A 24,414-nucleotide genomic window follows, 5' to 3' on the forward strand; every position below is an offset into this window, starting at 1 on the left:
CAGTTCATGTGCAAAATACAAACATGTGGGGCTGTTTTAATCCTCTAAGAAAACATCTTACTATTTCATTATACCAGATACCTAGAATCTTTCTTCCAATGGGAATGTTTTCATATTTACAGGTATTTTAGGATTGTTGTTTTAACACGGCTCTGGTTTATCGTAGCAAGCTTGTAGGATAGTCATATATGTCCATGTATGTATTTAGACTCCCACGACAGAGTTCTAGAAAAGTGTTTGCCTTTGAAACTTCTTTAAGCACATGCATTACCATACTTTTTTTTTTTCTTTTAAAGATTTATTGATTTACTTATGTGACAGAGAGAGAGAACGAGCAGGGAGGAGAGAGAGAAGCAGGCTCCTACTGAGCAGGGAGCCCGATGTGGGGCTCAATCCCAGGAACCTGAGATAATGACCTGAGCCAAAGGCAGAGGTTTAACCCACTAAGCCACCCAGGCGCCCCCACCATACTTTATTTTCTTAAGAAAAAAACCCCAGCTACCAATAGGGCTTACATTTGTCATTGATATTAAATAAAAGTAGAAGTTTTTGAAAACTAAGAAGTCTTAAATCAGTATCTCTTATTTCCTAATTGTAAACATTTTAAAGCCTCTATTTAAAACATGTCTAATTTTGTTCAGAATCTATTGTTTCTCAAGGTAATACATTTGCCATTTTCTGCTTATAATTCTACTCCCCAAAGTACTGATATTTAGGATGTTAAACATCTCACTAAATCCTAAATTTCTTATAGATCTGATCAAAGGCAGTAGAGGTAAAGTCAGTGATTCATGTCTGTAACCAGGGGACTCTGATCTTCGATCCCTGAAGAAATCTATGCCATGTTATTCCATGTGTTTCTGCCTATTCTATATAAATCCAATCTCCAGGTGCTCTCTTGAGGTAAAAATTGAATTAATTTATTTTAATGTAACATTTCTATCATGTTTTGTGTTAGCAATTAAAGATAATTTTAGTGTCTTGTTTTTTAATTGTCAAGAAAAAATTAATCATGGAACTAGCATGGCTACTTAAAATAAATTTTCACAAATCAAAGTAGTAAAACATCATGTTAATATTGAAATCAAATGCCACAGTTCTATGGAGATACAAAGTTAAGGGGCAAATATGATGTAAATTTGCAAGATAAGAATCAGAATTTTGATCTGTTCTTTGAACAAATAAGGGTCATTAGCAGGTTGATAAGGGAAATGGTGAAATAAGTATTAGGTACCAAGTTGAAAATATACTAGCTGCATGGAGAGCACATCACAGCTAGTGTCCCCGACCCCACGTGGGCAGTGGGCAGCTGACACTCCATCTCATTTCCAACTTGACCCACTGAGACAGATGAGGTAGCAAAAGGCAAGCAATCTCAATAGTGGGAGTTCTAAGAACTTATGGATGGGAAGTATCATCATAAACCTGTCAGATTAAAGGCACCTGGGTGGCTCAGTTGGTTGAGCATCAGACTCTTAATTTCAGCTCAGGTCATGACTTCAGGTTCATGAGATCAAGCCCCATGTTGGGCTCTGTGCTGGGTGTAGAGTTTGCTTAAGATTCTCTCATTCCCTTTGCCTCTCCCACCTCTCTGAATCTCCTGCTCACATGCTATCTCTCTCTTTCAAAGAAATTAATTAATCAAACTTGTCAGATTAATTACATGTGTATCTGATAATATGAAAGCTCCTGCTAATTAGCCCTGGAACTACATGTAGACAATACCTGTTTGTGTTCAAGTACAGGTTCCTTCTTAGAGCAAGGCATGACACATCACTAGGGTACTCCTGGGGCCATTAGTAACAATAACCCTATTAAAGGAGCTCACAAAGCATTGGTGATGGTCTCATTATTTGGAGTTCTTGAGAAAATCTTGCTGGAGAAGCTTTTGAAGGACACAGGTGCTATAAGCAACCTTATTCATGAGGTCACCCTAATTAGGCAACTCTGAGGGAAAATGATGTTTGAATATTTACAAGTGTCCACGAAACACTAAAAAAAAAACAAAAAGAAAAACAAAACAAAACAAAACAAAAACAGCTCAGGAGAAACATTAAAGTGTCTCTTCAGCTTATGTTTCAAAAAAGCAGGTGTGAGACCAGAATACATAACATAAACAAGTGTTTGTGAGCATGATGCCATAAATAAATATGATTGTTAAAGACAGAAAAGAAGAAAACACAGCATTTCTTGCTATAGAAGATGAAGGACTATAAGTTGTCACCATGATATTGTCTACTTTGAGTTATTCTTATAATCCTACAGTACTCAATTGTTTGAAAAGACCTGAGTTTAAACATAAATGTTGACCTTAAAATTCATTACCAGAATGATCTAATTTTACACGTGAAAATTCTCAGAAGAGCTCTGAGGTGCCTGGGCTGAACTCACTTGAGATAAATCACAAATATTGGAAGCATTCAGAGAGAACAATGAAGGATACTGTGGTTTTCTAGGCGAAACTATGAAAAAGAGATTAACAATCCCCCGTAGTGAGCCTAGGTGATTTGCCATATCCTCTCAACAATGTCTGAAATTAGAAAAGGGTAGCATTTTATTGAAGGGTGTGCTTGGTAAAGCCTGAATAAAGTTCAAAACCTTTGGAAGAAATCAACGTCCATTGTCATTTAGTTAATAAGTATTCATTGTCCTCTTCTTACATGAAATACTTTGCAAGATACAAAAGATACAAAAATAAGTGAGATATGGCCCCTGAAGGAATGCACAATTTAGTAGGAAAACACCTGAAAACAGAAATTATATTCAATATTGGTTTGGAGGCTATGGCATTGATACTTACTATGCTAGCTGGTGACTCTAGGTCACACCATTTTCTAGATGTCCTCTAAGTACTCCATTTCAACGCTCCTAACTGCCTCATACCATAAGCAGAGAACTTTAGGTTCAGGGGCAAGAAATACCTGCTCTGTCCCTCGATTTAAATACCACCAGGGAGGGCTCCTGGGTGGCTCAGTGGGTTAAGCCGCTGCCTTCCGCTCAGGTCATGATCTCAGGGTCCTGGGATCGAGCCCCGCATCGGACTCTCTGCTCAGCAGGGAGCCTGCTTCCTCCTCTCTCTCTGCCTGCCTCTCTGCCTACTTGTGACCTCTCTCTGTCAGATAAATAAATAAAGTCTTTAAAAAAAAAAATTTATAAATACCACCAGGGAGGTGCGCCTGGATGGCTCCTTTGGCTCAGGTCATGATCCCAGGGTCCTGGATCGAGTTCTACATCAGACTCCTTGCTCAGCCTGGACACGGCTTCTCCCTCCACCTGCTGCTCCCCCTGCTTGTGCTCACTCTTTCTCTCTCTTTCTGACAAATAAATGGAATTTTATAAATAAATAAATAAATAAATAAATAAATAAACAAACAAATAAATACAGCCAAGGAGCCTTACATTAGAAAATTAAAACTCAGGCCAGAACTGAAATGAGGAGATAGACTTATTGAATATATTTTTTCCCCTGGGATCCAAAAGATAGCCAGCTGGAGAAAAAAAGCCATAGGATTTATGAGGCACAGAGAGGGTTACCACATGGGATTATGTCTGGTATTATGAGCCAGGTCCCCAAGGTAGGTCTGAGTATAAGAAGAAGCAATGTTTCTGGCAAGATCTTGTCTTGCTTTGTCCCCAGCACATGTGTGCATGAGCACCCCGCCCACTCAACATGTGTCCAAGCCCTGGGAAGGAGCAGGGTGTGCTAATAGGAGAGAACTAGATTATCACAGAATCACCTCTTGCATAGGGGAGGCATCTGGGTAAAAACTTCATCAAAGGAAGCACAGCATGGTTTTCAGGTGGAAGTGGAGGAGAGTACCGCCAGAGTGTGGTCCAGATGCTGTTGGCAGCAGCCAGGACATCTTTATACAATGTAACACAGAAGTACAATTCTTACTCACTACTGTACCTCCAGGTCACACTCGGTGAACTTAACTCATAGTCAGCAAATGCTTAATACATGACTGTAGAATTAGTGGATGAATGCCCAGAGGTTGCCATGTTGTACACATCTCTGGAAGATGGGCTTACTGAAGATTATTCATTTCCCCCCTGAGAATTCGTTCTTTTATTTCTTACTTAAAAAAAATTTAATTCAAGTATAATTAACATGCAGTATTATATTAGTTTCAAGTGTACAGTACAATGGTTCAACAATTCTATACATTTCCCAGTGCTTATCAAGACAAGTGTACTCAATTTTCCCCATCCCCCACCTCCCCTTGGGCAACCACCAGTTTGTTCTCTGTATTTCAGAGTGTGTTTTTTTTTTTTTTTGGTGGGTTGTTTTTTTTTTTTGTCTCTTTCTTCTTTGTTTATTCATTTGTTTTGTTTCTTAAATTTGATTTCTTTAAGATTTTTGTTATTACTACATCTTTGTTTATTAAACAGTAATCTTTGTTTTAAATCTATTAGTCTAGAGATTTAAAAAAATTATTTTGTTAAGTTCTGAAAATATGAATGTGGTATTTCTTTCTACTAAAAATACTGAGCAAAGAAAGTGTGAAAATATAAAATATATGATGTATATGATATACATTTATAAATTTCCATTTTTATTGATTTCTACTATGATCTATTTTATTTTCTTTCTTCTGCTTACTTCGGGCTTAATTTAATCCTGTTTTTCATTTCTTTAGGAAGAAGCTGGGGTCATTTGAGGTATTTCATTTTTCTAATTTTGTTCTATACTGTTGATCCACCTTTTATCGCTATTGGAGGGTGATTTTCCTGGTTTATCTGGCGACGCTTACTCTAACCACACAAGCTATTAAAAGAAGAAGGAAGAGTCAGAAGAATAGGCTACTGCCAAGGAACGTGAGATGAACTTGACACACTGTTTCTGGCTTTGAAGGCCGTCGGAAGGGCCAGGAGCCAAGAAATGGGAACAACTTCTAGAAGCCAGAAAAGACAAGAAACAGCTTCCACTCAAAAACCTCTGGAGGGAAAGCAGTCCTTCTAACACCTGGATTTAAACCCAGTGGAGAGTGTGTTGGACCTCTGACACACAAAGCTGCGAGATAACAACCAATGCATTCAGGAAGCCACCAAGTCTGTGGTACTTTGTCATGACAGCGACAGAACCTAACCAAAGCTGGTCATCAGGTTTCCTGATCTGTTCCTTTGCCATGTTTAATCTGCCATCAATCTCTTCCACAGCGTGTTTCCTCCCAGACATTGTCATTTCCAGCTCAGAAGTTCAATTTGGGTCTTTTTATATCTCCATGACAGTATTGAAATATTTATTCCTTCCTCTACCTTCTTGACCATATGAGATACAGCAGTAAAAGCTGTTTAATGTTCTTGTCTTCTAATTCTGTTATTTCTGTTGTTCCTGGATCTGTTTTAATTGAATGACTTTTATCCTCATTATAGGTGATCCTTTCCTACCTTTGTGTATACCCTGTAACTTTTGACTGGATGCTGAACAAGGGGAACATACTGTGATTCTGCCCGATTTTTATGTTCCCCATACTCTAGAGCTTGGCGCTAGAGGGGTTACATTACCTGGGAAGAGCTTGATTTTTTTATATCTTCCTTTAGGACTTTATTACATAGAACCAGATCTGCATTTTCTATGGAATTAAACTTTCTCTCTCCTGGGGGAAAAACCTTCTCAGGATTCTCACCGATGGCCTCTAACTAATGTTAATTACTCTGACTGTCAGGTACAGGTACAATCCCTTGCTCAGTTTCAGCTCCAGGAACTGTTCTTTTTAATTCTTTTAGGCATTTCTTGATCTGGTCTCAGTGTCCTCACGTGCACACATTGATCAACAGTAGTCAACCGAATTCTTGAGGTAGACCCTCTGAAGAGATCTAAAGTTTCTTCTCTAGGAAGCTTTCTTGTCTGTCATGCTGTCCTTCGAACTCTGTCTGTCTTGGTTCTGCTGAATGCCAGATATTGGCCCCTGGAGTCCTGGCTCTGACTGTGTCTCCCTTCCCTGTACTGTGGGCTGGAAACTTCCTCCAAGCAGCAAGTGGGACCGGTCTCCTGGTTCTCCTTGTCTATGTCCCCTTTCCTGGTTCTTAAAAACCACTGTCCTTCCTTGCCTAGCATCTAATGTCTTGAAGAATCTTGTTTCATGTATTTTGTTTTAATATTTAGTTGTTGGAAGTGGGATGAGGAATCTGTGCTGTTACTACATCCTGACTGGAAGTAGAGGTCTCACTTGATATTCTGGTGTGCATCTTCTCAAACCTTTTTCGACATATTGATACTTATACGTATACATCTTTGTTTTTCAGATTGTTCTTGATGCATAAAATATAACAAGCACATTTTCTTCTCTTTAAAAGTTCTTTATATATTCTACCTTTGGAAGATGACTATCTTTATTCATAACCTCTATTTGTACATTTGGTTATTCCTTTAAGATAAATTGTGACTAAGTTAATATTTTTATTGCATTTGTACAAGTGGTCAAATAAGCCCCACCAATAATATAATGTCTCTCCTTTTCTATGCCATCGTGCAAATCAGTTTTTAAAAAAATATCTTCTGATACCGAAAAAACTTCAGTTTTTTTTAAATCAATCTTTGTCTTAATAAAAGAAATTAAAACACCAAGTTCAATGTTCTTGAGATACAGCAGCAGTGATCACAACATATCTGTCCACTCAGACTTCAAGGTATTCCAAAGTTGTTTACTAGATGTGAAAAAGAAAAGAAAAATATACTTAAAATGCCACTAAAAAAAAGAGGATTAAGAGCACACTTCTTAAGATAAACACCAAGTAATGTATGGAATCGTCAAATCATTATAACGTGCACCCAAAACTGACATGACACTATACGTTAATTACACTTTAATAAAAAATAAAGATCTTAAATCTTTCTAATTATGTTGGTAGTTTATTTTATTTGATCCTATTTCTGTCCATTATTCTAATTTCCAGCATTTATGTTAACTTCAATTTTAATTTCGATTTTTAAAAATGTTACTGAAGTGAAACTTAAGAACATGTTCATGTGTAGTTCTTTGTGAATTGTCTATTTGTTTCTTCATTTATTTCTATTAGCTGTCTCATCCTTTTCTTAATGGTTTGTCAAATCTCTCTTTTTCTTTAAGCATAATTCCCAATATAATATTGGTTAAAGTGATGTGCCAAATTTGGTTTTGGTTTTTGCATTTTAAGCAACTATTTCGTTTAAAAAATATTGTTAGCTCTATCAAATTTTTCTTTATGTTAAAGCCTTTGCTCAGAATGCCATTCGATATTTTCCATCAGATAAATAGATATGTGCTTATTTTTTATTTTTGTTTTATCTAACTGTAATTTTACACTTACTGCTATAATTTAGTGAAACTTGTTTCTTGATACATAGTGTAGGATGAAGATCTAATTTTATTTTTTCTGTGTGCTTAATCAAGTGTTCCCCTTTTTAATATATATATAATATTTAATATAGTATAATTTTAATATAATCAATTATATTATACTTCTGTGTTATAATTTACCGGAATTGCATATAATATCAATATCAAAGAATAAATTTTAATTAGGCAAAATAATGGTAGTATCTAGCATATATAGAGAGAAGCATACAGACTTTTCAATTCATGTGGATGAGTTGCTCTATTTATGTGTTACACTGACACATCATATAAGATCTATACCTTGCATTCAAGGATTTTGTATTGCTGTTTATAACTGGAAACAGCATGCTACTATTTTCTTCACAATCTCTGGATTAGTGCTTTCCTTATGTCTTGGACCAATGCAACCTCTGTAATCATATTCAGATGCCTGAGAGCAACAGAGTTAAGTGTGTTAAGTGTAGTGAGTAGGGTGAAAGTCTAAGATTCATTTGGCTAAAGCCAGGCCTGCAAATCAGTGGACGAAGATGCATGCTAACAAGATGTTTCAGATACCATCATTACTCATTGTTTTAAGGAAGATTCTCTGGAGAGATTTAATGATGCAGATAAGCAAAATACCTCATTTGTACACTTCATTATTAATAAAATGGAATCTTTGACTCAAAGAACGAGTTTGTTCTTATTTAAATAATTTCTACCTTGTATCAGAAGTAGAATCAGAATTTGAACAGCAATGTAATTGGTTTATGTTCCCATGTATGTTATTTTTTGCATTAAAACATAATATTCTGAGATAAGGTTTATAGAATTCACCAGACAGCCAAAGCAATCTATGGAAAAATAATGATAATGAAGCTTGGTAATGATAAGAACGTTTAAATATAGATTATTCAAAAATATTTCTGTGGTATATTTTACTGATTAAAAACGTGAAGGATATGAATATTGTCCTACATCTTTTTCCTAATTTCTGCTCCTTTCCCACATACCCTTAACCCCTTTTCTTGCTTCCCACCTCCTCCTGACTAATAACACGAAATGAAGGGATTGGAGCAACATACTGGTGTTTCATTGAACTACCAGGTGTCAGTGGCCAATTCACCTCTAGCCCTCTCAATAGATGGTGTGCTTTGGTATTTGTTTTTAAATTTCCTAGTTAGTGTCAATTTTTTTTTTGAGATGCATATATGATTTTATGTGCATGTGTTTGGTTTTTGACTGCCTGTTTGAGGACTGAGGTTGCACTGTTTATTTTCCCTATTCTGAAACCTTCAGGTATGACAGCATGTAGTGAAATCATTGTGATTTTATTGTGCAGATCTGATGTTTTAAACACATACACTATGTGTAACCATGTTTCTGATCGTGGGCACAGAATAGGACTCTTCAAGTAGCCTATTCTTATTTTGTCCTATTAATTTCTTGTGAAAATTTCACATTCTATTTTTAAATATTCCAAGGCTTGCTTATTCACTTATTTTCTTCAACAAATATTTCTTTATTGCCCAGTCTGAGCCAGGTAGCCTATTAGGGGCCAGAAGTAGAATGATACTGAAGACACAGATCTTGTACTTGAGAAGCAGAATGTCTTGCCTGGGAGACAGACAAAGTGGTTAAGGGATTACAGCACAACCTGCTTGTTATGATATAAGTTGGTACAGGGGGTTGTTGTTACTCAATATGGGTACTTCGTTCTTTCTCATGGGGTTGGGAAAACCTGCTTAAATAGATGACATCTGGGGGCACCTGGGTGGCTCAGTGGGTTAAAGTCTCTGCCTTCGACTCAGGTCATGATCCCAGGGTCCTAGGATTGAGCCCCACATTGGGCTCTCTGCTCTGCAGGGACCCTGCTTCTTCCTCTCTCTCTCTCTCTCTCTCTCTCTCTGCCTGCCTCTCTGCCTACTTGTAATCTCTGTCTGTCAAATAAATAAATCAAATCTTAAAAAAAAAAAGATGACATCTGGGTTGATTCCTCAATAATGGGGCAGATGAGTATAGAAGGTGGGGATATGGTCAAGTCATCCCAAGGTGAGAAAGCAGTCTGCATAAAGACACAGAGAGGACAGAACACAGCTTTCCATGGGTGGAGCACAGCTAGCCAGGGCCTGACTGAGAGGATGAGGAAGGGGAGTGATTATATTAGTCCCTTCAGCAGAAGACAAGATCATGACACACTTGCGAACCATTGAAGGAGCTGGCACTTTATTCCTGATCGCAATGAATTTAAAGGTTGATCACCTGAAGGGGCCAATGTTGGTTTAAGTGAGCCAGGAAGTGATCTGTGACAGCAAGGAAAGTTGTGACAGCAAGGGGGTAAACCTGGCTCATGGAATAGCAGTGCAGCTGGATGGAGGCAGAGATCTGGGCAGTGCTAGGAGGGCTTAGTGGCTGGACAGAAGCCCTGCGAGTTCCTGAGGAGAGACATTAAGAACCAAGTATTGGGAGTGCCTGGGCAGCTCAGTCAGTTAAACGTCTCTCTTTGGCTCAGGTCATGATCCTCGAGTCCTGGGATCCAGCCCCTACCTCAGGAGCTCCCTACTCAGCAGGAAGTCTGCTTTTCCCCCTGCTCTCCCCGTGCACCCATGTGTGTGCTCTCTGTCTCTCAAATAAATAAATAAAATCTTAAAAAAAAAAAAAAGAAGGACCAAGCATTAGCACAACTCCTGGGTTCCTCACTGGGGTCACTAAGTAGATAATATTGCTGTTTATTGGAACAGGGGGCACAGAAGGGATGGGAGACATGGGGAAGGAAGTGCGAGTGGTGATGAGTTTGGATTCTTGAGCTGACAGTTGAAAAATACTCATTTTCTTCTTGTGCCTGCTTTATACACATTAGCTCCTTATTCACATAGGATGTGAGTGAAACGCCCAATTCAGAGTTTTCCCTACGGTTTGAGATTTTTTAAAAGGCCTTTTCCATGAGAATTAACTCTTATCATCAAAGTGTGTTAAATGAAAAATTCATTAGTCTACATTGGTGCTTCTCCCCATTTGGTTTATGATGGAACTAATGAAATACGTAATCTCTTCTGCAGGGTAGCCAAACACTCCAGGAGACCCTTGGAAATGTTTACAACCATGGATGTTCAGGTCTGAAAAGGACTCCAGAGATCATCTGGTCCAAACATTTACTCTATAGATGATGGAATCCATGAGAAGAGCTGAAAGCTCGGGTATCAGATAGCTGTAATTTTATTCACCTGTTCTCAATTCATTTTGAATAATATGATGAGCATATGTCACAATTGTTTTGTTTGTATGGTCCAAGGTGTTTGCCACTTCCTGCAATCAACTTTCTTCCTAACTTCAAATTCCTCTTCTTGCTCTGTGCTTTGGTTGGGATTTAACTCCTTCACAGTAAGATCTTGCTTCTTTCGTTCCTCTGAGGTTAGGGTATTTTTTATCTGTAAAGGGAAGATATTATATGTATTTCCTTTGCAGGCCATATGGCCTCTGTCCCTACACGTCAGCTGTGCCATGTGGTGTGTAAGCATCCACAGACAATGCATAAATGCATGAGTGCGGCTGTGTCCAGCAACACTTTATTTATGAAAACAGGAGCAGGGAAATTTGGCTCATGGATTAACTCAACAGAGACCACAAATAGAATATCATCTCCTCTACCTTCTCTTGTACTTTAAATCCCACACTGCCCTGTTCACACACATATAACCTGGCCTGGCTTGCTGCTTCGTGTTTGCTGTTTTTGAGAATCTCCCGCCATGTCTAAGGTTCTGCAGACAAAAATCACGTCCATTCTGTATTTCCTCAACCAGAGAGAGAATTTACCTGGCCTCTGGCTTCTATCTACTTTCTCCACTGCTCAACTTTTCTCTGGCTGAATAGTTACTTATTCAAGTTCTCTGTACATGGGGTGAGCCTCATTGAAGACATGGCAGGTCTTGGAGGGTGAAAGTAAGTCCTTGTTAAATTGTCTTCATATGCAGACTGCTGAGTGATTGTAGCTCTGTGATCCTTTTATTTCAAAGCAGAGCACAACCTCAAACATCATAGTTTACCTTACAGGTGTCAGCAGTGTTCTGAGTGGATGGCAGCTCTTCCTGCTTTTGCTGAACTGGTATATTTAATGGTGCTATTACATACCACAAGATGGCCTTACCTATAGGAGCTTCCCTTCAGAGAACCTGCCGTCTCTGCTCCTGATTCCATCACTCTAGCTAGTTGTTCCAAAGCCACACGAAGTCTAAACGTGATTTTAACTACAGGAACTTCTAGAGAGTGGTCCTCCCATTCAACTTTGTCTTCATCTTAAATATTGGTTTGACAAAAACTTTCATTTATATACCCCCTTACAGTTGGCAAAAAATTTTTAAATATATTAAAGATTTCTGTAAACTCAGAGGTGGTTTTTACTTCCCTCACTTTTTGGTGACTAAAACTGAGACAGAAAGGTCAGTGCTTTGATAAAAGTTATAGTTGCACTTGCTGTGAAATTCATTTTTTTTTAACTTTCATGTTAAATATGGTATCCTTTAATTACACATGCAGTCTTGCATAGGATTAAAGTATGTATTGATAGAAGAACTGCATTCGTTCAGTTCCTGAAAGGAAATAGTAAATGGGACTTGTAAGGGATATTATTTGCAGAAGCCTTTATTAGAGAGCATATAATACAGTGTAGGAAATACCAAGCTAAAAGCTAAGACTTAAAGTCTTACCACGAACTGCTTCAATTAGTATAATAGAGCTTCTGAAATATAGCTGCAGATATTTCAAGAGAGGACAGTTAATTGGATCAGAAGAAAAGCTGAATGTTACATATCAAAGAGCTTTGTGCCCATTTTTCTCAAGCATCTTTTATGTATCACTTTTTGGCTAATAAAATTGGCACAGTTAACATAGAAGTTTAGAAATATTTAAAAATTTAATGCAATTATCACCAGTGATTCACACATTATAAAGAAAAGTGTGAGAAAACCTTAATATTTTAAGAAACTTAAAAGATTGGACGGTTTTACCCTAAGAAGATTTTCTTGTTCTCCTTCTCCTCATTCTGGCTATTCTCTTTGGAAGACCTCATTCACTTAGATAACTTTCTCTCCTGAATATTAGTGATTTCCTAATCTCTTTCCAAACTCATATGCTCACTGGACTCTGTGTCCTGATGCCATTTACCTGTTGGGCACGGTCACTGCCATTTGCTGCAGGTACCTGAACTTTAGCATGTTGATTGGGAAAGCCATTCTCCAAATCTCCAGCTTAAACCTTCTCATTCACCTGTTAAGGGTGTCATCTTCTGTTCTGAGTTGAATAATGTCCACCCTGCCCCTAGTCAGATCCATCAGAATTTCAGGTGAGACCTTGTTTGGAAACAGGGTCTTTAAGATCTGATTAGTCAAGATGAATCATACTGGATTAGGATGGGACCTGTATTCAGTGACTGGTACCATCATGAGAATGCCATGTGAAGGAGGAACACAGACGGAACATCAGGTGAGGACAGAGGCAGTGATTAGAGGGCTGCATCCTAAGCCAAGAAATGCCAAGGATTACCAACAATGGCCAGAAGCTGGGAGAGAGGCATGGGACAGATTCCTCCTCAGAGTCTCCAGAAGGACTAAATCTTGCCAACTTCTTTAAGATTTATTTATTTATTTGAGAGAGACAGAGACAGAGACAGAGTGAGAGGAGAGGCAGAGGAAGAGGAAGAGAGAATCTGAAGTAGGCTCCATGCCCAGCTTGGAGCCTGACTTGGGGCTCAATCCCACAACACTGAGATCATGATCTGAGCCAAAACCAAGAATCCAACACTTAACAATTGAACCACATAGGCACTCCTGCCAACTTCTGATTTGATTTTGGATTTCTGGCCTCGGGTAACATGAGATAAATTTCCATTGTTCTGAGCAACCCAGTTTGTGGTGATCTATTTGGGGAGCCCCAGGAAACGGATGCATTCTCTAGTTTGCTTCCCACTGCCAACTCTTCACCCTTTTCTTTCACACGAGAACCATCACACATCCTTTCTATCACAGTTTGGACACACCTCTTAAATAAATTCTTCTCTGCTCCTCTATTGCCACCGACTTGACAATTTTCTGTTACTTAAAGATCTCCTTACTTGTTCAGTCCATTATCTCCCCTGCTGAAACCATCATGATCTTTCTCAAACAAAAACAGACTATGTTAATTTCTTGCTTAAAGATATTTACATTTCATGCATGAGTTATACTGAGGAGTTACTATGTTCCTGTTGCTGTGCTACAAACTTTGAAGGTATTAAAGCATTCAAAAGTTCCAACAAACCTAAGAGCTCTATGCTCTTAATACCACATTCACATTTTAAAGATGACATTGGAAGATTAACCTGCCCAAAGTGACCCAACTACCAAGCTTCTCAGACAGGAACAATGCACAGGTTTTCAGGCTGCAAAACCTGCCCTCTTACTATCATGAGCTCTCAAACTTATCTCTGCAATTTTCTTCCAGACCATATTTTCTTGAAATTACCTACTTTAAAAAATCCAGATTAAATACTGCTATCTTTCAGGTCTATTTTGTTTACTGCTTTCGCTTTGCCTTTTAACACAGTGATCGGCTCATTGAAGGGTCTCAGTGTACATTGTTTGAACAAGTAACTGATAGTCACTGTAGGAAATCTTCCCCTGATGCCTCAGACAGAAATGGTGTCTTTGTTCTTTTTGTTCCCAGATCACTTTGTTCTTATCTCCATAATGTATGTGTTTTATTGTTATCCAGGACAGGGCTCATCTCTCATTCGCCAGTATATTCAAGAACATAGTAAGTACTTAATGATATCAATTAAGTGCATTCAGTTATTAAATGTAAATTGATTGCATTGGAAAAACTTAGAAAGTGCTATTGAAATATTGCATTATATAGGCTTATATTACTACTCATTTACATATAGCTTTTTTCTGTTATTGCATTGCTGTATGACTTTGTCCATTAGCATTTTATTTATTTCTTTTTTTTTTATATTTTTCTTCTCTATTAGACTGAAGTTCTTGGTGGCAAGCTTCATGTCTTACTGTATGTCTAGAATCTAACCTGTCAGTGTCTGACACATAGTCTAAATTTTTTATCTATTTACTGAAAAAATAAATGGTTTATTTTTTCTGTCTTCTAAATGTCTATCTAATTGACAGCCCATCACCTCAAAGATGTGATAATTTAGCTGAGATACCGTGTGGATACAACAAGAAACTTAAAGGTCATTGTATGTATTATATAAGCAAGTATGGAGAAAAAAAGTGGTGAGTAAAATAATTTGTTTATTGTAGAAAAGAGGAGCTAAAAAAAGAGAGAAAACTGGAGTAAATAGTCTGAGACATGATTTTATAGGAGATAATATTTGTGTGGGACATGGAAGGATAAATGAATTTCTCTCACAGGAAGAGGAGTGAGATAGGACTCCATGAGGGAATTTAATGAGGGAATTTAATTTCTTTTTGTTCTGAGTTTGCTGATAAATTTTTTATCACAAATATGCATTTATTCTCCTCAAATATTTTTTATGAATTTGAGATTACCAAAATTTTTCTCTTTATTCTCTTAATCTAAATAAAATTACTTCATCATCATGGATTTTCCTCTTAATATGGCATTAGATTTTCCTTGCAATTATTATATTTAGGGTTTTCATCTCTGACTAATGAGAAAGGTTATCCAGCAATTTTCTCTTTTTGTAATGATCTTGACAAATTTTGGTTAACAAGTGTATGCTCTCACCATGAAATGAATTGGTAAGTTCTCAGTTTTTATATTCTTCTCTGGAAGAGTTCATGTAAAGTTGAATTATTTCTTCCTTAAAAGTGAAGATGAATTCCTCAGGAAAGCTGTCTGGGCCTGAAATATTTTCTTACAGAGGTTTTAATTAAAGATGCACATTTTAAACAAATATATGATTGTTTACAGTTCATTTCTTACTATTTTAGTTTTTATAAATTTTATGAAAAATTTTTCTTCTTTTGTCTAAATTAGCAAATGTATGGACACAAAGTTGTTGATTATATTCTTTTTTTTTTAAGAGATTGAGAGAGAGAGAGAGAGAGAGCACACGCTTGAGCTCAAATTGCAAGGGGCAGAAGGAGAAGGAGAGAGAGAATCTTGAGGAGACTCCCCATTGAGCACCGAGCCTGAAGTGAGGCTCAATCTCAGAACCCTGAGATCATGACCTGAGTGGAAACCAAGAGTCAGACACTTAACCAACTCAGCCACTCAGAGGCCCCTGATTATATTCTGCTTATATATATATATTTTTTTTTTTAATTTTATTTTTTATAAACATATAATATGTTTTTCCCATGGGTACAGGTCTGTGAATCGCCAGGTTTACACACTTCACAGCACTAACCATAGCACTACCCTCCCCAATGTCCATAATCCCACCCCCCCTCTTCCAACCCCCCTCCCTCCATCAACCCTCAGTTTGTTTTGTGAGATTAAGAGTCACTTATGGTTTGTCTCCCTCCCAATCCCATCTTGTTTCATTTACTCTTCTCCTACCCCCTGCTTATATATTTAATATTTTAAGCATCTTTAGTGATTTTTCTTTTTCATTTGTGTTATTGAAATCTTATTTTTTTCCTTAAGTAATACTGCTATGATTTTATAAATTTTATTGTTTTTTATTTTATTTTATTTTATTTATTTATTTGTTTTAAGATTTTGTTTATTTATTTGACAGACAGAAATCACAAGTAGGCAGAGAGGCAGGCAGAGAGAGTGGGGAGGCAGACTCCCTGCCGAGCAGAGAGCCCGATGCGGGGCTTAGAAAGCCATTATTTGACTTTTTAATACTTTTCTATCAAATACTTGTTTTCTATTTCATAGATTTGTGTTCTTACTTTTAGCAAATATTTTATACATTCAGTAATACTATATTTCAGGTATATAGGGAAAGCTTAAAGAGACCAATGGATCAATATGTTCCTGATAGGTAAATAATTTTTTTAAAGATTTTATTTATTTATTTGACAGAAAGAGATCACAAGTAGGCAGAGAGGCAGGCAGAGAGAGAGGAAGGGAAGCAGGCTCCCTGCCGAGCAGAGACCCCGATGTGGGGCTCGGTCCCAGGATGCTGGGATCATGACCTGAGCTCAGAGGTTTTAACCCACTGAGCCACTCTGGCACCCCAATAATTATTATTTAGATATAAGGAAGTAAGCAAATTGGAAAGTTAGAATGTTTGGTTCTGAATTTTGTTGCAGACTTAGTGAAATTGTACAGATGACAGGTTTTTGGTGTGGCTAGAGGACAGTGGGTGACAGGACGAAGTAGCCTAGAATTGAGGGTCAAGCAAGATAAGACCACAGGGCTGATCATGATAGACTGCTGGTCAGGTTGTCTTTCTGGGTCTCATATCAAAGTAAGTTTGTATTGTGGACAATATGTCATTTTCTTCTCTGTACACTTTAAAGAGCTTTTCACACAGAAGGTGCTCAATACATGCTCAAGAAATAACAAAGTAAAACATTTAGCACAACTTTATTCCACTAAATCCTAAGGAAGTTAAGTGACTTCCTCAATTCACAGAGAGGAAGAGACAGTAGTTGAAATACCTGAAACTAGGACCACAATCTTCTGAGAGTCGATTCATACAGACATTGGATGCCCAAGCAGGAGATGTGGACTGTGAATTTGACAATGGCAGTGAAATGTGAAGTCATGTTTTGGGAAATCAAGTTAGCATATCATACATATTCTATTAATATTCCTTTTTCTCTATCAAAGGGGCAGAAGAAAATAGAAAAAAGCCATAGAACATGGAAATGCAACCCAATCATACTGGGATATTGTGTGTGTGTGTGTGTGTGTGTGTGTGTGTGTGAGTGTGTAGTTGTTTATTGAAATTGCTGTTCCTGAATCTTGGGCTTCATAGCACTTATCTTCAAGGGGATTTAATTGCTTTAGAAGCAGTGACTGAGAGTCAAGCACTGGTCTTCTTTTTAAGAACATAACTGGATGTTTATATTTCTTTAAACAATGAGATAAAGTGACCTGTGTAGAAGAATATGGGGACCAGGAGACCAAAGGGAAAAGGGGAGCAAAGTCTTTTGTTGTTCTAAATTAAACCAAGTGATATATGCCCTTGGCTGCTGACCCCACGCATGGAGGTCTCTCAGGGACGAAGGGCACAGGTGCCCCGTGGATCATAGTTTTGGTTCCTCCCTTGCTTTTGTCTGCCTTTCCATGCAAACTTTATCTTTTAATGAGATCTCAGCTATTAGAAATCCTTTCAGGTTGTGGGAACATTTAAGATCTTTGGGCATTTTCCTTTTTCCATTACTTTGGCCTCTATCAGCATATTGAATTTTAGGTGTTGCATGGGATAACTCTCAGTTAACAGTGAACGATGGTGCTCATTTGTCTCCTGCGTGAGTGAATTATGGAGGCTTCTGGAAAAAGAGCAGCAAAATGTCTTGAAAGACTTACTTTGGACTGGCAAGAGAAAGAAAGGTAGAGGGTTGGAACATTCAGGTAACTTAATAATGAAAAGGAGGGAATGCTATGTTTTCAATCCTCCAACAAAGAATATAAATTGACAAAGTATTGCCATATTTACATGAATATGCACAATAATTTGACTTTTCTACTTGTATAGTGTGGAGAACGTAAACGAAGCACATGGGGATATCCAAGCACATGCCCAAGGAAGGGAACAAGGATATGAGTCTGAGCAGAAAGAGGAGGAGGCTACTTAAACCAAAAGAAAAAGAGAGAGAAAGAGAGAGAGAATGAGAGAGAGAGAGAGAGAGAGATTTAAGCCACTTGCAAAACTTATGCAGAACATTTAATGAACTTCTGGTGTTTGTCTGAAAAGAAGAGGGGGATGTTTGGAGCTTTTATATCTCTCTAGTACAGAGTAAATCAGGGGAGGGAAATCCTATTTATTAGAAACTGCAATGAGCTGCTTGGTGGGGGGTGAGGGAGAGTGGAGAGAGAGGGGAGGGGAAGAGAGAGAGAGAGAGAGAGAGACCAACCACTGTATTCACTGAGCTGTTGGAAGCCTCTTAATAGTAATATTCAGGGCTTTCTGTGTTTAGAGAATGGCCCAGAGACCCTATATGCACTGTGCATTCTAGGTAAGTGACTAAACGCAAAAAAAGTGAGATAAGTGAACCAGTTTATAATCAACAAAACACCTGATGTTAAAACAAGACTTTCTTTAAATTTTGTTGTAAAATTTATGTTTGTTGCTGCATATATCTTTTGAAAGATATTTATTAAAATGCTTATTTTTTTTAAAGTTTGCTTTGCATTACAAAAAGCTGAAATGAGATCTCAAATCCTTCATATTATGCTGAGGAGAAATGAACAGTTTAGAAAAATTATGACCTTAAAAATCACCAAAATTCTGTAGATTATGTATTACAATAAGTAAATATTTGATTTTTAATAAAAAATAGTCGAATTCACCTCCCCTTCTTCTGACAGACAGACAGACAGACACACACACGTGTAAGTTTTTATTTCTGTGCTTCTCCATTAATAAGAAAGTGCTCCTAACATCAGTACTGACTTTTAAATGTTTGGGTGATGGGGGTAAGGTGATTCAGTTAGGTATCACATTCTAATTTATTGTGAGGTTAGGTCATTTTTCATACGAGGGGTTTTATTCTGTTGTAGAAACATCATAATGAATTTTATTTTTATTAAAATGTTAAATAATACTGTTGGAAAACCTGTCTTATGTGAGAAAAAACAACTACAAAAATATCCTCCTAGAGGCCATCTATTTTATCAGTCTTTTACTGTAAAAACTTTATCAGTCTCTCACACAAAATACCACACATGAGATAGTTTCTGTCAGTGAATATCTCTCTCTGTTGTCTGTCCCTGGTGCCTACAGCTTTTGAACTCAGACTTCTTTGGTTTTATTGGGATCACATGCCTCATTTGCCATCTTTGTCAAATGGTCCGTGATTTATTACGTATCCTGGGGCTGCACTTGCCGCGCACACTCATCTGCCCCAGAAGGCTCTGGAAGCTCTTCTGAGCCTCAGCATTTTCTGGATTGGCAAATTTGAAGTTTAATACTAGCTTCCAGACTTTTGTGATTTAAGCATCCTCAATAAATTTAACTATACTAGACCTATTTATTCAACCCGACTCCATGACTTGAGTGAACAGAAATAAAACAAGTTACTAACCATGCCATGACTAAAACTCCACCAAAGATACCAAGGATGACAGGATCCCAAGCAGCTTCATTGGCTTCATGGATGCCAAGGTCAATCCTACTGACGATGCAACACAGCGTATTTCCACTAATATGTTACAGAACATGGGCTGTTGAGGTGGAAAGTCCAATACATTTTTGAGAATGTCATGTAACTTATACTCAACAATATGTGCTTCTATGGCCCAGGGATGTACTTGACCAATACTACTCAACTAGTTCTCTAGTGCATTTGAAATCTGTTACATCTTTTTTTTTATTTAAATTCAGTTAGCCAGCATGTATTATACCACAGTTTCTGATGTAGTGTTCAAAGATTCATCAGTTGCATTTAATACCCAGTGCTCACCACATCATGTGCCTTTCTTAATGCCCATCACCCAGTTACTCCATCCCCCCATCCACCTCCTCTTCTGCAACCCTCAGTTTGTTTCCAAGAGTCAAGAGACTCTTATGGTTTGTCTCCCTCTCTGATTTCTTCGCATTCAGTTTTCCCTCCCTTCCCCTATGATCCTCTGTGTTATTTCTTATATTCCACCTGTGAGTGAAACCATATGGTAGTTGCCTTTCTCTGCTTGACCTATTTCACTTAGCATGATCCCCTCCTTTTCCATCTATGTCAATGTAAATGGTAGTATTAATCCTTTCTAAAGGCTGAGTAATATTCCATTGTATATGTGAACCACATCTTCTTTATTCATTCATCTGTTGAAGAACATCTTGGCTCCTTCCAGTTTGGCTATTGTGGACATTCCTGCTATGAACATTGAGGTGAAGGTGCCCCTTCTTTTCACTAGTCCTGTATCTTTCGGGTAAGTACCTAGTAGTACAGTTTCTAGGTGGTAGTGTAGCTCTATTTTTAACTTCTTGAGGAACCGCCATGCTGTTTTCCAGAGTGACTGTATCAGCTTGCTTTCCCACCAACAGTGTAAGAGGGTTCCCCTTTTTCCACATCCTTGCTAACATTTGTTGTTTCCTGTCTTGTTAATTTTAGCCATTCTAACCAGTGTAAGGTGGATCTCGTTGTGGTTTTGATTTGTGTTTTCCAGATGACAAGTGATGTGGAGTAATTTTTCATGTGTCTGTTGGCCATTTGTATGTCTTCTTTGGAGAAGTGTCTGTTCATGATGAAACATGTTGCATCTTATTTAACACTTTCTTCTTTAAACTTCTTAAATTACAAGATTCCCCCTTTTCACATATAATCTATTTCTATCTGGTGGAGCTCTTACTATTAACTCTTACTAGGACAGAATTTTGAAAATGCTGGTATAGAACCATTTGAAGTTTGGTATATTTGATGTGCAATCCCCATTTCTTCCCCCTGCAATTATTCTATTTTCTTAAGGATCATCTTTACTGGTCAAGTTGGTGTATTCTATTCTATTATCCCAGAAGGCATTTTAATAATAGTCAAAGAGGAAAACTGAGTTAAGACAGCTAGATGTATATATTTTGGAAACGTGGGAGCTGGAATATAATGAAAATGTGCTATCCAACTGGAAATATAACAAAGTTTGTAGAGCTGTATTTGGTTTTAAAAGTCCTGCAACCAGGAGCCTTGTACAAGCTACCTGGGCCATGTTTTGCTTCATGAGCAATTTAATTAGTGTAACTCCTGAGCCATGCTTAAACTTAATGGCAAGACAGAGTTTACAAAAATTAGTCATGAGAACGTACCCCAGATGCAAGAATTGAATCAGTATTTGCCTCTGTTGGTAATGGATAGAAAGCTCTTTTTTAGACATCCCAACAAAGTGGCTGCAAGTAACTGTCCACAGGATAGGTAAAAGAACGATGATTAAAGGCACATAATTCAGCAAAAACTTCTGTTAATGAGGTAGACTGGAGGAAGAGGAGAAATTGTACACATAAAAAAGACAAATATTGCATCTTTAGAGACACTGTGATAACACTTTATTAGTAAGGAATGGAGTTATATTTTTATTTTATTTATAATAAATTATATTTATTTTTAACACAAGTACAAATGTCTGAGTCATGTACGTCAGGGCTGTTAAGGCAATGTTGTTAAATATGCTCTTAGGAATCCCAGCTACTACCATTCTGTAATCACTGTGGTGTGTTCCTCCAACTCATGGTCAAAGGGTAGCACTATCAGATTGCAATTCTGGTAGTGAAATGGAGGAAGATATCATGAAGATACAGATAAAAGACATATGCCAGTTATCTTTTAAGGAAGTTTTCTAGGAACAGACACAAAATACTTATGCTTCCATTCTATCAGGCAAGGCTTAATTATGTAGCCAAGTAAGTCAAAGAAATGTGACCTTACTCTGGGAAGTCATGATCTAGGTAAAATTTTAGCACTTGGAAAATGAGAAGCTTTCTGGGTTGCCTTACAGTCCATTTGGCCTCTCACCCTCCCTATCCAAAGACTGAATCCTGCTTAAATTCCAGAATACAGAGATAATGCAAAGTACTTGATTAAGATGGTGAATGGAAACTCATCTTCTTTACTGACCTATAAAGGCAAAGATAAGCCATTTGCACCACCACTTTTAATACACATTTATGGGTAAGAACAGGATAACCACAACTAAAAACTCCCACTTGGAAAAGTAATCACTCCATTAACAAATCCTTTAGGAATATATTGCTTCATTTTTAGCAGTGGAATAAATTACTGACGACCTTCTGCCTGCTTCTGTTTCTGTGATCTGGGAGGATCTCCCATATTTGTTCTTTGTGAGCACCTGGTTCTGCCTTCTGGAAGATTCTTTCCCTCCATTGTACTCCATGGCCAGCCATGTCTAATGGACAGGGGAACTTGCTCTTTTTGGAGCTAATCAGATTTCACAGGGTGTGGGTTTGGAGACCCAGGGGTGTTTTTGATGTGAAAAAACAGAGGTATTTTTTATATCAGGTTTCCAGCTTCTTTAAAAATATAATTTCTTCACAAATTTTGTAGACTTTTCAGCCATTTGCTCCTGGCTAATTCCCTGAGCAGGTAATCTCAGCTTTTAGCTTTCAAACTACATATTTTACCAACAAGTTTCTGCATCTTATGGGCTCTCCATCCTTCTCTCTCCTCCTCCTATCCCACAAAACAAATGGAAGAAAAATGGTAGAGCTCTCTACCTTCTGGGACCTGCACAGTCATCTTGTTATCATGACATGCTGACCCACCTCCTCACTGGGGTTCTGCTGATTCCCCTCTTACATGCAAAGCAGCAGCTACACTGCAATTACTCTCCTGCCTCCTCTGTGGACTTCAGCTTTAACTCACTCTCCTCAGGTTCCAGACTATTAGTGGTCTTTCCTTCCTTATTCCTCATCTTGGGGACATCAAGCTGGTTCATCCATCCCCCACAATTGCACAATTTCCAGTAATAAGTAAATAAATATATAATCTATATCTATATACCTGTGTATCTCTATCTTGGCATATCTATACATCTACAAATATATAATCTCCTATTGCTGCTTCCTGGATGAGACTGTTTTGAGGATGGAATGGGAAGGTGCTTGAATGGAAAGGCAACCCCTTTCACAGTTTGCTCTTGGGTTGACTCCCATCAGCTGGCATAGAACACTTAATGAGAAGTAGTCAAAAAACCTCTGGACCTGTCTCCTCTGGAAGCTGTTATTGAAAAGTCATGGAAGAGAAATGCTCTAGTTTTAGAAAGGGAAGCATTTTACCTCTTCAGATCCACCAGACTCCTGCTTACTAGATTCTCAATCTGTTTAGAGTGTTGCCTATTGACAGAGAGTACTTCATGGATGCTCTCCCACAGTGGTGTGCAGAAAGGCTAGCATAGACAATGTTCTTTTCTCCTCAGGGCATTGCTACAAGTGACAAGAAGCAGCCGGTAAAAATCAATAATCTGAGGTTTCTTTGTATTTCTTAGTATTTTCCCTAATGTTACTACATTAGTTGACATGTGATCTGCCTTTTAAGAAACAGCAGGAATACTTTCGCCAGTGTTTTGTCCAGGTACAATAAATTTTCAGGTGGCAATAACTCAGATCATGAATTATCCCACCCTACCAATTCCCCTAAGCAAATGCTATGGGTTTAGGTCCTGTTATTTGTAGCCCCCTTTTTCCAGGTACCAAAATCTACGTTAGGATTAGTTTATCTGTGAATATTAGTAATAGTGACGGTACTTCAGAGTAGCTTAAATAAGACCCAGAGTTTCTTACTCTTATGTTCAGGATTTTCAAAGTTAATCTGGGTTAGGTCTGATATGTCTCACCACAAGGTCAAAGACTCAGGTTCTATCTGCCCTGCTTCTCTGTGATTCTCCTTCACAAGGTCATTTCATGTTCTAATATGGCTGCTCACTCCGGCCACTGAATCACATTCCAGTCAGCAGAATTAGCCAGGCCAAAAGAGAGAATCTGCTCTCTCTTTTAAAGACACTTGCTAGAGGAGCATAATGACTTACTGCTGCACAGTGGAGGAGCATTAACTATTTCTGCCACTTGAGTGCCATGTGGTCTGTGAAGTAATGAGACCCAGAGATTCCAAAAGCAGCTGTTACAACGGGAGAACAAATACTGCCCTTCACAATCAGAAAGAGTTCTTTTGTAGCTTCACCTATTCAGCACAGACACCTGAAAATTACAGAAACACAAGTGTTCTAAGTTTATATTAACTCCAGGTAGTTTCTTTTATATTTGCATGGAAGCACTGGTGATGTTTAAGAAAACAAAGTTGAAATTGGTTTTTACTCTATGTGTTGACATCACCATTATTTTTGTTGTCTGAGCTCATTTGAAGATTAAAAAAAATAAATAAAAAAGAAATTTAGGTTTCAACATCATTCTCAGGCTCAGTGGTGCTGGGAAAAAAAGGTCATTTATACATAACACTGTTTACATCTGACTTCCTATGGGAAAGCTCTGAGCGAGACAAGGTAATGATTAGACTAAATTGGAACTTAATGCGAATGGTCC

This window comes from Lutra lutra, chromosome 3 (genome assembly GCF_902655055.1).
Source record: "Lutra lutra chromosome 3, mLutLut1.2, whole genome shotgun sequence".
Taxonomy (NCBI): domain Eukaryota; kingdom Metazoa; phylum Chordata; class Mammalia; order Carnivora; family Mustelidae; genus Lutra; species Lutra lutra.